The sequence below is a fragment of the Physeter macrocephalus genome, chromosome 1 (assembly GCF_002837175.3).
Source record: "Physeter macrocephalus isolate SW-GA chromosome 1, ASM283717v5, whole genome shotgun sequence".
Taxonomy (NCBI): domain Eukaryota; kingdom Metazoa; phylum Chordata; class Mammalia; order Artiodactyla; family Physeteridae; genus Physeter; species Physeter macrocephalus.
This window is the reverse complement of record NC_041214.2, coordinates 15844712-15849366: the sequence shown is the minus strand read 5'-3', so window position 1 is coordinate 15849366 and position 4655 is coordinate 15844712.

Sequence of the window (4655 nt, the reverse complement as noted above, 5' to 3'; positions counted from 1 at the left end):
GGTGTTAGGGAGTGTTCTAATTTCATTCTTTTACATGTAGCTGTCCAGTTTTCCCAGCACCACTTATTGAAGAGGCTGGCTTTTCTCCATTGTATACTCTTGCCTCCTTTATCAAAGATAAGGTGACCATATGTGTGTGGGTTTATCTCTGGGCTTTCTATCCTGTTCCACTGATCTATATTTATGTTTTTCTGCCAGTTCCATTCTGTCTTGATTACTGTAGCTTTGTAGTATAGTCTGAAGTCTGGGAGCCTGATTCCTCCAGCTCCATTTTTCTTTCTCAAGATTGCTTTAGCTATTCAGGGTCTTTGTGTTTCCATACAAGTTGCGCACTTTTTTGTTCTATTTCTGTGAAAAATGCCATTGGTACTTGGATAGGGATTGCACTGAATCTGTAGATTGCTTTGGGTAGTATAGGCATTTTCACAATGTTGCTTCTTCCAATCCAAGAACATGGTATGTCTCTCCATCTCTTTGTATCATCTTTAATTTCTTTCATCAGTGTGTTATAGTTTTCTGCATACAGGTCTTTTGTCTCCTTAGGTAGGTTTATTCCCAGGTATTTTATTCTTTTTGTTGCAGTGGTAAATGGGAGTATTTCCTTAATTTCTCTTTCAGATTTTTCATCATTAGTGTATAGGAATGCAAGAGATATCTATGCATTAATTTTGTATCCTACCACTCTACCATGTTCATTGATTAGCTCTAGTAGTTTTCTGGTAGCATCTTTAGGATTCTCTATGTATAGTATCATGTCATCTGCACACACTGGCAGCTTTACTTCTTCTTTTCCGATTTGAATTCCTTTTATTTCTTTTTCTTCTCTGATTGCTGTGGCTAAAACTTCCAAATCTATGTTGAATAATAGCGGTGAGAGTGGGCAACCATGTCTTGTTCCTGATCTTAGAAGAAATGGTTTCAGTTTTTCACCATTGAGAACGATGTCGGCTGTGGGTTTGTCATATATGGCCTTTATTATGTTGAAGTAGGTTCCCTCTATGCCTACCTTCTGGAGAGTTTTTATCATAAATGGGTGTTGAATTTGGTCGAAAGCTTTTTCTGCATCTATTGAGATGGTCATATGGTTTTTCTCCTTCAATTTGTTAATATGATATACCACATTGATTGATTGGCGTATATTGAAGAATCCTTGCATTCCTGAGATAAACCCCACTTGGTCATGGTGTATGTTCCTTTTAATGTGCTGTTGGATTCTCTTTGCTAGGATTTTGTGGAGGATTTTTGCATCTATGTTCATCAGAGTTATTGGCCTGTAGTTTTCTTTTCACGTGACATCTTTGTCTGGTTTTGGTATCAGGGTGATGGTGGCCTTGTAGAATGAGTTTGGGAGTGTTCCTCCCTCTGCTATATTTTGGAAGAGTTTGAGAAGGATAGGTGTTAGCTCTTCTCTAAATGTTTGATAGAATTCGCCTGTGAAGCCATCTGGTCCTGGGCTTTTGTTTGTTGGAAGATTTTTAATCACAGTTTCAATTTCAGTGCTTGTGATTGGTCTGTTCATATTTTCTATTTCTTCATTGGCATATAGTTGCTTGTAGTAATCTCTCATGATCCTTTGTATTTCTGCACTGTCACTTGTTACTTCTTTTTCATTTCTAATTCTGTTGGTTTGAGTAATCTCCCTTTTTTTCTCAATGAGTGTGGCTAATGGCTTATCAATTTTGTTTACCTTCTCAAAGAACCAGCTTTTAGTTTTATTGATCTTTGCTATCGTTTCCTTCATTTCTTTTTCATTTATTTCTGATCTGATCTTTATGATGTCTTTCCTTCTGCTAACTTTGGAGTTTTTTTGTTCTTCTTTCTCTAGTTGCTTTGGGTGTAAGGTTATGTTGTTTATTTGAGATGTTTCTTGTTTCTTGAGGTAGGGTTGTATTGCTATAAACTTCCCTCTTAGAACTGCGTTTGCTGCCTCCCATAGGTTTTGGGTCATCGTGTTTTCATTGTCATTTTTTTCTAGGTATTTTTTGATGTCCTCTTGGATTTCTTCAGTGATCTCTTGGTTATTTAGTAGTGTATCGTTTACCCTCCATGTGTCTGTTTTTTCTACAGTTTTTTCCTGTAATTGATACCTAGTCTCATAGCGTTGTAGTCAGAAAAGATACTTGATATGATTTCAATTTTCTTAAATTTACCAGGGCTTGATTGGTGACCCAAGATATGGTCTATCCTGGAGAACGATCCATGGGCACTTGAGAAGAAAGTGTATTCTGTTGTTTTTGGATGGAACGTCCTGTAAATATCAATTAAGTCCATATTGTTTAATGTATCATTTATAGCTTGTGTTTCTTTATTTATTTTCATTTTGGATGATCTTTCCATTGGTGAAAGTGGGGTGATAAAGTCCCATACTATTATCGTGTTACTGTTGATTTCCCCTTTTATGGCTATTAGCATTTGCCTTATGTACTGAGGTGCTCCTATGTTGGGTCCATAAATATTTACAACTGTTATATCTTCTTCTTGGGTTGATCCCTTGATCATTATGTAGTGTCCTTCTTTGTCTCTTGTAATAGTCTTTATTTTAAATTCTATTTTGTCTGATATGAGAATTGCTACTCCAGCTTTCTTTTCATTTCCGTTTGCATGGAATATCTTTTTCCATCCCCTCACTTTCAGTCTGTATGTGTTCCTAGGTCTGAAGTGGGTCCCTTGTAGACAGCATATTTATGGGTCTTGTTTTTGTATCCATTCATCCAGTCTGTGTCTTTTGGTTGGAGCATTTAATCCATTTATATTTAAGGTAATTATCGCTATGTATTTTCCTATTACCAATTTTGTAATTGTTTGGGGTTGGTTTTTGTTGGTCTTTCCCTTCTCTTGTGTTTCCTGCCTAGAGAAGTTCCTTTAGCATTTGTTGTAAAGCTGGTTTGGTGGTGCTGAATTCTCTTAACCTTTACTTATCTGTAAAGGTTTCAATTTCTCCATCGAATCTGAATGAGATCCTTGTTGGGTAGAATAATCTTGGTTGTAGGTTTTTCCCTTTCATCACTTTAAATATGTCCTGCCACTCCCTTCTGGCTTGCAGAGTTTCTGCTGAAAAATCAGCTGTTAACCCCTTGCTGCTTTTAACATTTTTTCTTTGTATTTAATTTTTTTTTTTTTTTTTTGGCAGTATGCGGGCCTCTCACTGCTGTGGCCTCCCCCGTTGCGGAGCACGGGCTCCGGACGCGCAGGCTCAGCGGCCATGGCTCACGGGCCTAGCCGCTCTGCGGCATGTGGGATCTTCCCGGACCAGGGCACGAACCCGTGTCCCCTGCATCGGCAGGCAGACTCTCAACCACTGTGCCACCAGGGAAGCCCTGTATTTAATTTTTGATAGTTTGATTAATATGCGTCCGCATGTTTCTCTTTGCATTTATCCTGTATGGTACTCTCTGTGCTTCCTGGACTTGACTGACTGTTTCCTTTCCCATGTTAGGGAAGTTTTTGACTACAATCTCTTCAAATATTTCTTCAGACCCTTTCTTTTTCTCTTCTTCTGGGACCCCTGTAGTTCGAATGTTGGTGCATTTAATGTTGTCCCAGAGGTCCCTGAGACAGTCGTCAATTCTTTTCATTTTTTTTTCTTCATTCTGCTCCCTGGCAGTTATTTCCACCATTTTATCTTGCAGCTCACTTATCCATTCTTCTGCCTCAGTTATTCTTTCCTTCCAGAGTTTTTTTTTTTTTAATAATTTTATTTATTTATTTATTTATTTATTTTTGGCTGTGTTGGGTCTTCGTTTCTGTGCGAGGGCTTTCTCTAGTTGTGGCAAGCGGGGGCCACTCTTCATCGTGGTGCGCGGGCCTCTCACTGTCACGGCCTCTCTTGTTGCGGAGCACAGGCTCCAGACGTGCAGGGTCAGTAGTTGTGGCTCACGGGCCCAGTTGCTCCACGGCATGTGGGATCTTCCCAGACCAGGGCTCAAACCCGCGTCCGCTACATTGGCAGGCACATTCTCAACCACTGCGCCACCAGGGAAGCCCAAGAGTATTTTTAATTTCAGTAATTCTGTTGTTCACCACTGTTTGCTCTTTATTTCTTCTAGATCCTTGTTAAATGTATCTTGTATTTTCTCCATTCTGTTTCCAAGATTTTGGATCATCTTTACTGTCATTACTCTGAATTCTTTTTCAGGTAGGTTGTCTGTTTCATTTTCATTTATTTGGTTTTTACCTTGCTCCTTCATCTGTAACATATTTTTTTGTCGTTTCATTTTTGTTTCGATGGATGGTGCTGTATTCCTGTCTTGCTGGTTGTGTGGCCTGAGACGTCCAGCACTGGAGTTTGCAGGCAGTTGGAGAGAGGTGGGTCTTGGTGCTGAGATGACCTCCAGGAGACCTCACTCTGATTGATATTCCCTGGGGTCTGATATTCTCTGTTAGTCCAGTGGTTTGGACTCAGAGCTTCCACCACAGGAGCTCTGGCCCATCCTCCAGCCTGGGAACCAAGATCCCACAAGCTTCGTGGCATGGTAAAAAAGAAAAAAAAAAAAAAGGAAGAAAGAAAGGAAAAAAGGAGTAATAATAAAAAGCAAAATAAAATTGGAAAGTTAAAAATTATATTAGGGAAAATAAAACTATGATAGAAACAACTGCAACAAGGTAAAATAAAACCACAACAGAAAAAAGAAAATAAAAAAGGTGGGGGGGGGGGG